Source organism: Aotus nancymaae, unplaced genomic scaffold (genome assembly GCF_030222135.1).
Source record: "Aotus nancymaae isolate 86718 unplaced genomic scaffold, 86718_ANA_hifiasm-v0.15.2.pri h1tg000010l, whole genome shotgun sequence".
Classification (NCBI taxonomy): domain Eukaryota; kingdom Metazoa; phylum Chordata; class Mammalia; order Primates; family Aotidae; genus Aotus; species Aotus nancymaae.
In genome coordinates, this window is record NW_026988421.1 from 64299386 (window position 1) to 64309707 (window position 10322).

The 10322-nt window shown below is 41.4% G+C and overlaps 1 protein-coding gene across 1 annotated transcript in view; it reads right to left on the reverse strand.

Annotated features, from left to right (window-relative positions):
- MICU1 (mitochondrial calcium uptake 1) overlaps positions 1–9705 on the reverse strand; it is a 233556-nt gene extending 223851 nt beyond the window's left edge. The window contains exon 1 of the mRNA XM_012460264.2: positions 9594–9705. The gene's annotated coding sequence lies outside the window, so the exon portion shown is untranslated. The remainder of the gene's footprint in view (positions 1–9593) is intronic.
- Between the last annotated feature and the right edge of the window lie 617 nt (positions 9706–10322).

Below are 10322 nucleotides of genomic sequence, written 5' to 3' on the forward strand. Positions count from 1 at the left end.
AATCCTCCCACATCGGCCTCCTAAAGCTCTGGGATTATGAGCGTGAGCCACCACACCTGGTGTACCGCTACATATTTTAATATTCTCCTACACAACTATATTTTCTCCTACATAACTAATCAAATTTATTCAAATTAATAATTACCTAATATCTTCTAATACTAGAACACATACAAACTTCCCAAAATTTGCAGCTGATTTTTCAAACCAGGATCCACACAAATATGATACATCATCTTTGGTTTTGTTTCTTTAGTCAGTTTCTCTTAAACTAGAAGAGTTTCTCCACATATAGCCTTTTTCTCCCCTTACAACTTTAGTTTTTATTGTGTTAAAATATACATAATAGGCCGGGCATGGTGGCTTACGCCTATAACCCAACAAGACAGGTGGATCACCTGAGGTCAGGAGTTCAAGACCAGCCTGGCCAACATGGTGAAACCCTATCTCAACTAAAAATACATAATTAGCTGGGCATGGTGGTGGGCACCTGTAATCCCAGCTACTTAGGGAGGCTGAGGCACGGGAATCACTTGAACCCAGGAGGTGGAGGTTGCAGGGAGCCAAGATCCTGCCATTGTACTCCAGCCTGGGCAACAAGGGCGAAACTCTGTATCCTCCCTCCCCCCAAAAAATACACATAATATAAAATGTACCCATACTCATTCAAATGGCTATTACTTAAATTAACAAAAGAAAAGAAAACAGAAAACAAGTGTTGGCAAGGACGTGTAGAAACAGAAACCCTTGTACGCTGCTAATAGGAATGTAAAATAGTGCAGCCACTATTGAAAAAGTATGGCAGCTCCTCAAAAAATTAAACATAAAATTACCATATGATCCAGCAATTCCACTTCTAGGTATGTATCCAAAGGTATTTAAAGGAAGGACTTGAATAGACATTTGTACAGCCATGCTCAAAGCAGCACTGTACACAATAGCCAAAAGGTAGAAGCAACCCAAGTGTCCACCGGTGGATGAATGGATAAGTAAAATGTGATATGTACATACAAGGAATATTATCCAGCCTTTTTTATTCTTAATCATGGCAAGATTTCAACATGTCATTTCACCTTCAAAAGGAAGGAAATTCTAGCATATGCTACAACATGGATGAACCTGAAGGATATTAGGCAAAGGGAAACAAGCCAATCAAAAAAAGACAAATATGGTGTGATTTCACTTACATGAGGTACCTAGCATAGTCAAATCATAGAGACAGAAAGTAGAATGATGGATGCCAGAGGTTGCAGGAAGAGGGAAATAGGGAATGAGTGTTTAATGAGTATGGAGTTTCAGTTTGGGAAGTAGTTTTGAAAATGAATGCTAGTGAAGGTTGCATAACCATGTGGATGTACTTAATGCCACTATACACTTAAAAATTATTAAAATGGTAAATCTTTAAGTTGTGCTAAAATATACATAAAATTTACTCAAATTTTGACCACTTTTAAGCATAAAATTCAATGGCTTATACACTCACCATGTTGTACAATCACAGCACAACCCTAATTTCTGAAAAGGACAAATACATTACAGCATTTTCACATTGTGGATTTGTCTGATTGTTTCCTTGTGGTGTGGTTTTTTTGTTTTGTTTTGTTTTTTGGGTTTTTGTTTTTTGTTTTTTTTTTTTAAGATAGAGTCTCACTCTGTCACCCAGGCTAGAGTACAGTGGCATGATCTTAGCTCACTGCAACCTCTGCCTCCTGGGCTCAAGTGATACGTGTGCCCCAGCCTCTGCAGCAGTTGGGATTACAGGTGTGCGCCACTATGCCCAGCTAATTTTTGTATTTTCAGTAGAGACAGTGTTTCACCACTTTGGCCAGGCTGGTCTTAAACTCCTGATCTCAAGCAATCTGCCGGCCTTGGCCTCCCAAAGTGCTGCAATTACGGGCGTGAACCACAGCACCCAGCCCCCTTGTGGTGTGGTATTAAATCTTTCTCTATTCCTTTTTTTGCCTGTAAACTGGAATTTACAACTAAAGGTTAGATCACAGTCAAATTAAGTATTTTTGGCAAGAATTCTGCATAGATTATTTTGTATATTTCACGAGTCTTGGCTTAGGCTTTCTTCTCTGATGTCTAATCTGCCATTAATCCCATTAAATGTATTTCTCATCTCAGACATTATAGTTTCCATCTCTGAAAGTTCAATTTGAGTCTTTTTATACCTTCCATGTCTCTATTTAACATGCTCAATCTTCTAGTTTCTTGAGCATATGGAATATAGTTATAAAACGGTTTTAAATCCTTCTTTACTAATTCTATCATCTGTGTCACTTCTGTTTTGGTTTTTAATTTTTTTCTCATCAGTATGTGTCATATTTTCCTACTTCTGTGTATGCCTAGTAATTTCTGATTGGATGCCAGACATTGTGAATTTTACCTTATGTACTTTCTTGTATTCCTATAACTAGTTCTGAGCTTTCTTCTGGGCCATGATTAAATTAGTAGGGAAGAGTTTGGGCCCTTTTAGGTCTTGCTTTTAAGCTTTGTCAGGCTGGGTTGGAGAAGCATTTAGTTCAAGGCTAATTTACCCACTATTAGGGTAAAACTCTTACAAGACTCTACATAAATACCTTGTAAAGATGGTTTTCACTGGCTGGTAAAATAAATAAATAAATAAAAACCCATTATTCCTAATTCAGCAAGTATTGTTTCATCTGATCTTTTCAAGTGATTATCTTCCTAGCTTCAGGAAGTTTCGTCACATACATGCACTGATCAGTTCTCAGCAGAATACCTGAGAGGGATCCTCGGCAGTCCTCTGAAGTTCTCCCTCTCTGTAGCTATCTCGTTTTCTGCTCTCCAAACTGCAGATGCTTTGGCCTCCCCAGATTCCTTCAATTAAGGGAAACCATTGTGCTCTGCCTAGGTTCCCTATTCCTGTTCTGCAGCTGGAAAACTGTCTAGGCAGCAAGCCAGAGCAATCATAGACCTCATCTCATTTCTCTCTTATCTTTCAGGGATTACTCTCCTTGACTGCACAATGTTCAAAATCTAGACAGCCACTGTTTTATACATGTCTGTCTGCTTTTTTAGCTATTTCAGGCAGGAAGGTAAGCCTAGTCCCTGTTACTACTTCTTCACCAGAAACGGAAGACCAATTTTTTTGTCCCTTTTATTCATCTATTTCCCTGGATTATTTTAAGGCAACTCAAATATCATATCATTTCACTGCTATATATTTTGGTATGCCTCTCCAAAAATATGGACTTTTTTCCCACATAGTCATGTCAGTTATACTTAACAAATTTAACCATTCCTTAGTATGACCTAACACCCATACTCCAATTTCCATACTCCAATTTCCATACTCCAATTTCCTCAATTAAAAAAAAATGTAACAACTAGTAGTTTAAACTCTTTTTAATGCTAGCATTTAATGAACACTACTCTGTGAGGGGTACTATGCTAAGTACCTGATATCCACTACCTTATTTAGTCCTCAGTAATCCTTTGAGGTAAATGTTATTATTACTCCCATTTCACTGATAAGAACACCAAAGCTCACTGGGCACAGGGGCTGACACCTGTAATCCCAGAACTTTGGGAGGCTGAGGCAGCAGGGTCACTTAAGGCCAGGAGTTTGAAACCAGCCTGTGCAACATATCAGGGATTGTTGTTGTCTCTACAAAAAAGGTAAAAATTGGCCAAGTGTGGTGCCACAAACCTACAGTCCTAGCTACTCAGGAGGCTGAGGTGGAAGGATTGCTTGAGTCCAAGAGTTTGAAGTTGCAGTGAGCTATGGTCACAACACTGCACTCCAGCCTGGGTGACAGCACGGGACCCCAACTCAAAACAACAACAAAAAACCAGCAAACCTCAAAGCTGTCAAGAAGTTTTCCTAGGCTGGGCACAGAGGCTCATGCCTGTAATCCCATCACTTTGGGAGGTCGAGGCAGACAGATCACTTGAGGTCAGGAGTTCAAGAGACCAGTCTGGCCAACATGGTGAAATCCCATCTCTACTAAAAATACAAAAATTAGCCAGGCATGGTGGCACACGCCTGTAATCTCAGCTACTAGGAAGGCTGAGGCAGAATAGCTTGAGCCCAGGAGGTGAGGCTGCAGTGAGGCAGGATCGCACCACTGCACCCCAGCCTGGGCGACAGAGCCAGACTCTGTTTCAAAAAAAGAAAAAAAACAGCCAGTTTGCCTAATATCATAGCATGGCAGAGGCAGGTTTCTCTGATCCCTAACACATTGTTTTCCAAAAATAATTGTGTATCTTTATTATTTAATTTTTTTGTTTTTGAAATGGGGTCTCACACTGTGGCCCAGGCTGGTCTTAAATTTCTGGGATCAAGCAATCCTCCCACCTCAGCCTCCAGAATAGCTGACATTACAGGTGTGTGCCACTGCCCCTGGCTCCCAATGGCATTGCACTTAACCATTATGCTTCAGTACAATCTCAGGACTTATTAGCATAGAATATCAGATAATATCAATCCTTAAATGGAAAATCAAATTCTAAAACTGCTTAATTTAAATGCTATTACAGGTCAAAGACCTGAAAAAAATTAATAATGCTACTTTATTTGAAATACATTACAATAAAATCTGCTTAAAATTTAAAAAAATACAACTTTCAAATCTAAAAGTGAACTTTAATTGAAAAACCACAAGAAATTTGGTTGAAATGAAATTAACTATCATCTCAAACTAGAGAATGCAGATTTGTTTATTTATAATGTTCTACCACAGCTCTTGTCAAGTAGAACATGTTGTGATGACAGAAATATTTTGTATCTGTGCTGTTCAATACAGTAGCCACTACTCATATGTGAGTACTGGGCACCTGAAGTATGTCTAGTAAAACTGAGAGAATCTTAATTTTTTATTTTCTTTATTTTTAATTAGCTAAAATTTAAATTGTAATTATCAGTTCATCTGTTTATTTTCCCCACTAGGCTATAAGATCCTTGAAGAATGGAACATATTTCATCTCTCCTTTTAATGTCTTACACATATCAGACACCTGTTTGTTGATGTGTGGTAGAATATGTGGATGGAATTTTCTAGACGTGTCCAGGTAAATTCTCTAAATACATCAGACTGATAAACATTACAGAGTACACACTTACTCTCTTGAATTACATCTTTTTTTTCATTTTTTGAGACAAAGTCTTGCTCTGTTACCAGGCTGGAGTGCAGTTGCATGATCTCGGCTCACTGTAACCTCCATCTCCCGAGTTCAAGTGATTCTCCTGCCTCAGTCTCCCAAGCAGCTGAGAATACAGACATGCACCACCACGCCCAGCTAATTTTTATATTTTTAGTAGAGATAGGGGTTTCACTATGTTGGCCAGGATGGTCTCAATCTCTTGACCTCATGATCCACCCCTGCCCTGGCCTCCCAAAGTGCTGGGATTACAGCCGTAAGCCATAACAGAGTACATACTCTGTTATGTACTCAGAATATGGTGATGAATAAGACCCAGTTTCTGGCATCAATAATCACCCAATCTAACAGACAATATATATAACTGCTCCACAAAGACTGCTTTAAACAGATAAAATAAATTATGAGAACCAACAAGGAAGACAACCACCCAAAGGTAATGGGAGGTTCTACATACTAAACAACAACTCATTAATCTAGTTTAACAATGAACAGCAGCTCACCAGTTGGAAAATGGCAGAACGGTGGAGAGGCATTCCAAGCACAACAAACAGCCTACATAAAGGCATAAGGACACAAAAGACATGGCAAACAGGGGGAGCAAAAAGTGTCTCATTCTGACTAGAACATGGGAAAACAAGTAAGAAGGGAAGAAAGATACATTAGAGCTAGATTCTAATACCCTTTTGTGTCATATTATAGAGTGCTGACTCAATTTTACTAGGATGGTAGGCAAAGTATTCATGTTTACTTTAAAAAAAAAATAAGAAGAAAACAGCTTGCTAATTTAACTCCCATACTCAAAGAACAAACTTTAAAAAGGAAAATCTAAATTATAAGTTTTGCTTATAACAGACACCAAATCCAAATAACTGTCCAAGCAAGGTTATTAGAATAGGCACTTTAAGTTTTTGTTGTTGTTTTTGAGACAGTCTCACTCTGTCGCCCAGGCTGGAGCACAGTGACGCCAGCTCGGCGCCACTCATCCTCCCCTCGCAAAAAAAAAAAAAAACAGCCTTGGCAAAATGGCTAAACCCCATCTGTATTAAACAATTAATTTATTAAAAATTGGTTCTCATTTTAAAAGGGAAACATTAAACAACTGTATATGGAAAAAATGGTTAATGTTCAGCAAGTGCTACAGCCATTGTAAAAATGGCTCAAGAGATAGAGCTAACTTTAAAGACTGAAAGTGGAAAAAATGGGTTTAAAAAAGCTTTATCAATGCCAGAAATGGTGGCTTATGCCTGTAATCCCAGCATTTTGAGAGGTCGAGTTGGGAGGATCTCAAGGACAGGAGTTCAAGACCAGCCTGGTCAACATGGTAAAACCCCATCTCCTGTCTCTACTAAAAATACAAAAATTAGTCAGGTGTGGTGGTACACGCCTGTAGTCACAGCTACTCGGGAGGCTGAGGCAGAATTGCTTGAACCTGGGAGGCGGAGGTTGCAGTGAGTCAAGACCCATTAGACTCCAGCCTGGGCAACATAGTAAGACTCCATTTCAAAAAAAAAAAAAAAAAAGCTTTATCAATTATATCAGTCCTATAACTCTGAATAGCATAAGATCTGAAGGAGTTGGTCAGTTAAATATTTCAGTAATGATTATTTTGCCTAATACTGCATTATGGAGAAATTCCATAACACTGTTTTAGTCTTTTGTTGTTGTTGTTTTAAGAGACAGGGTATCACCGGCCGGGCGCAGTGGCTCACGCCTGTAATCCCAGCACTTTGGGAGGCCGAGGCGGGTGGATCACGAGGTCAAGAGATCGAGACCATCCTGGTCAACATGGTGAAACCCTGTCTCTACTAAAAATACAAAAAATTAGCTGGGCATGGTGGCGCGTGCCTGTAATCCCAGCTACTCAGGAGGCTGAGGCAGGAGAATTGCCTGAACTCAGGAGGCGGAGGTTGCGGTGAGCCGAGATCGCGCCATTGCACTCCAGTCTGGGTAACAAGAGCGAAACTCCGTCTCAAAAAAAAAAAAAGAGACAGGGTATCGCTCTGTTACCAAAGTTGGGGTGCAATGGCACAATCACTGCTCGCTGCAGCCTCAACCTCAAGGGCTCAAAGCCATCCTCCTGTCTCAGCCTCCCAAGTAACTGGGACTACAGGTATGCACCCAACTAATTTCTTTTTTTTTTTTTTTTTTTTTTTTTGAGACGGAGTTTCGCTCTTGTTACCCAGACTGGAGTGCAATGGCGCAATCTCGGCTCACTGCAGCCTCCGCCTCCTGGATTCAGGCAATTCTCCTGCCTCAGCCTCCCGAGTAGCTGGGATTACAGGCACGCGCCACCATGCCCAGCTAATTTTTTGTATTTTTAGTAGAGACGGGGTTTCACCATGTTGACCAGGATGGTCTTGATCTCTTGACCTCGTGATCCACCCGCCTTGGCCTCCCAAAGTGCTGGGATTACAGGCGTGAGCCACCGCGCCCGGCCTCCCAACTAATTTCTGTATGTTTTGTAGAGATGGTCTTGCCATGTTGCCCAGGTTGGTCTCAAACTCCTGGATTCAAGGGATCCACCTGGCCTCCCAAAGTGCTGGGATTATGGGCCTGAGCCACCACACCCACCATTTTAGTATTTTTTTTTTTTTCATATGCAAGCCTACCTGAACGATGTTTTATTCTTAAATACAGGAAAGTTAGTCTCAAGATGCCCTTCTTGGCTGGGCGCGGTAGCTCACATCTGTAATCCCAGCAGTTTGGGAGGCAGAGGTGGGTGGATCTCCTAAGGTCAGAAGTTTCAGGTCAGCCTGGCCAACATGGTGAAACCTCATATCTACCAAAAATACAAAATTGGCCAAGCATGGTGGCGGGTTCCTGTAATCCCAGCAACCGATGAGGTTGAGGCAAGAAAACTGCTTGAACCCGGGAGGTGGAGGTTGCAATGAGCCAAGATTGTGCCATTGCACTGCAGCCTGGGCAACAAGAGAGAAACTCTGTCTCAAAAAAAAAAAGAAAAGAAAAAGAAAAGAAGAAAAAAAAACTCTGTCTCAAAAAAAAAAATGTAAACAGTCTTAGGAATGTAAACAGTCTACTGGATATAGTAAATATAAAGGAAGACAGCAATAAATACTTGGTTCTCTTGCATTTATTAGTTTTATTAGTTTCTATCATTCTTTCTCTTTCTCCCCAGGCACACAAGCCACTCCATAATATTCAGTTTCTGCTAACGTTATGTTTTATGACTCTCAGTAAGGACACTTAGGTGCCAGGGACACTTTCTTGATATATTAGCCAGAGTGCTGTTAAGTGGAAGAGGCGATCAGGGACATGCCAAGGGTGGGGACAAAGAATAGCTAGAGGCAAAAGCCACCTTCTCACAGACAAGTGGCAGTGAGTTCTAAAGTTTTTAGGATAAGGCAATATTCAAAAAGCTCATTATCTTCTCCACACCAGAAACATAGTAAGTGGGTCATTCTGGCCAACACCTTTGTCTCAAGATGCTGACATTTATTATTTGTCATATGGTCCAATGAAACCTAAATTCTCCTACAGCTATCAACCCCGAACATGTTTCACCTAATGAAAGGCAAACTCCTTTCTTATACTGTTAGATCACTTCCGCACACGTTCTGATAGAAACAAAGGCATATATATCAAAGAAGCCACCCAAACAAGTGCGATAGAAACATTTATTAATAAATAGGAAGAAAATGGGCATTCCTAACGTACCACAGGGAAAATAAAATATTTTACTCTAGTCCCTCAGCTATAATATATTTATTCTATTTATTAATGGCCACCATATTTTTTAAGCATGGAAAAGGGAAGGTAAAGAAACCATAATCCGTAAGACTATAGAGAAGGCAACTTAAAGAACAGTTCGTTTTAAACTCTTCTGTCAATGTTCACATAGTAACAACTAGCTCTTTCTCAAAACATCCTACGGAGGGCCAGGATGGATCGGTGAAAACAGGGAGAGAGAATGAAAACGGGAAAGCACTGGAAAAGATAAAAACTGAACAGCCTGAGTAGCCTGCACTCTGTATTGCTCCTTTGAATCCTCACTGATTTTCTACTTATTTCGATTCAGTGGTTAATATATCTCTGTATCAGAAATCCATCTGTGAAGTCCCGCACCCACTTCCAACCATATCCACAAATTCCAGGAGAGCCGGTCAAGCCTACCAGAGTGTCCCAGTCGCCTGAGAGGAGGGGGGCGTCGGCGCCAAGTTGGGAACCCGGCACTGGGAGAAGTTCTCCCGGGACAGGGAGAAGGGACGGGTTGGGATGAAGCAAGCGGAGGACCGGAAGCAAGCAGGACTACGAACTCCTCTCAGCACCAAAAGCTGAGCGCATCAGGGAGAGGCAGGTATCCCGCCAGAACCGAGAAGTAGCCGGATGCCCGGGAGGGACAAACGGCCAGCCTTGGAGCCCAGTTCCCTAAGGCTGTCTCGCCAACTCCGTTCCCCTTCCCTAAATTGCTGTCTCCTAATACCCTCCGGAATCCCAAGACTCACGCGTCCAAGAACGAGCTCCAGCAGCTCCTCGGTCAAAGCCGCCCACCTCTGACAGGCATAGAGATGAAACAGCGGAGACAAACCTCCACCTCCTCCGCCCACTCTCACGTGACTCTCCTAGCCGCTGGGCCCGTCGGGATCGTGGTGACAAGCGTGTGGGAGGGGCACTGGGGAAAAGAACTAGGGAGGGGAGGGGAAATCAACGCGCCACGCCCCAGCCTCGGACCCCGCCCTCCCTCCGTCCTCGCCCGCTTACGCCCTCAGCGTTTAGGCCGGAAAACTGGAGAACTCCCAGAAGCCCTCTGGCATTTCCTCTGTTTTATTTTCCTTCTCCACTAGGGGCAGAGGAATCTGTTGAGAAATTTATTGTGCCTTCTGACAACTCCTCTGTACTCGTTTTCGTATTGGCTAAGCAAAAAGGAATTCGTGAAAAGAAAACTGGACCACAGTAAGTTGGAAATTATTTCTTTCCAACTCCATTTAGGTTTATTTAGAGATAAAATTTTATCAGAGATCAAATGTTCCTGTTTCATAACTTTGAGCCTTTTTGGATTTAGAAACTTCCTTTACTGGATGGTTTTTCAGGTGTTTTATTTGCAGACTAATATTACTGCAGTGTATAGTTTCTAAGCTACTAGAAAAAAAATGTTTTCCCTTGAAGAAGGTGTTTTTATCAGAACATGGGATGGGAAAGGATCCTCTCCCCTGCCGTGGAAATAGAATAGAAAT